Consider the following 781-nt stretch of genomic DNA (forward strand, 5'->3'; position numbering starts at 1 on the left):
CTGAGCAGAACTGCGATGATTTGCACGTACAGCATGCTTAAGGACTGATCCATGAGGGTGGATCAAGGGGCGTGTCCTAACATTCGTCCACAGCGAGAGTGTGGGCAATAATCCCCTCTGGCACGGGCATCGTCGTCGCTTCTAGAGTTAACTGCCAGTTCCATCCGGCGGGTTCTGACCATGGTTTCCCGGGGCTCGCTCGGGATCCTTATAAGGGGGCAAGGCGCGCGGAGGCGCCGTGTGGCTGTTGGTATTCGATGTACTCGGTCTCGCCGTGTCGGAGAGGCCTAGTGATACTCGGATCTGGTCGCCTGTGGTTCGTAACTTCGTCAGCGCAGTGTCTCTCTATATTGGCTTCCATGTTCTTCGGTTACCTGGTCCCTATTTCTCAGTCTCGCCGGTCGATTATGTGGTCGTGGTCGCTTCACCATCAAGCGGCAATCGTTGGACACTTCTCCAGTCCTGTAGCTTGTTGTGCGTTCAGTGAGCTCCATATCCCTGCAGCTCCATCGCAGGGCGGGGGTCGGGTACTGACTGGACCCGTCCCTTGTCTCCTACCCAGTCACTCTGAGGCGGGCAGCCGTCATTGGCCGTACGATCGGTCGGCGGGGACAGTGGCCCGCCCCCATCCGGGGACGGGATCGTAACGTAAGCCGCTGATCCGCCAGCCTATGTCGGCTATTCCGCAAAAGGCCCATTCGAAACCCCTGTCGGCCCCGAGAGCCGTAGGGGCCCCATGACGTAGTGGAACCGTATCCACTATAAAAACACGGCACCGGCT

The sequence above is a fragment of the Octopus bimaculoides genome, chromosome 2, assembly GCF_046866305.1.
Source record: "Octopus bimaculoides isolate indiv1 chromosome 2, ASM4686630v1, whole genome shotgun sequence".
In the NCBI taxonomy this organism is placed as follows: domain Eukaryota; kingdom Metazoa; phylum Mollusca; class Cephalopoda; order Octopoda; family Octopodidae; genus Octopus; species Octopus bimaculoides.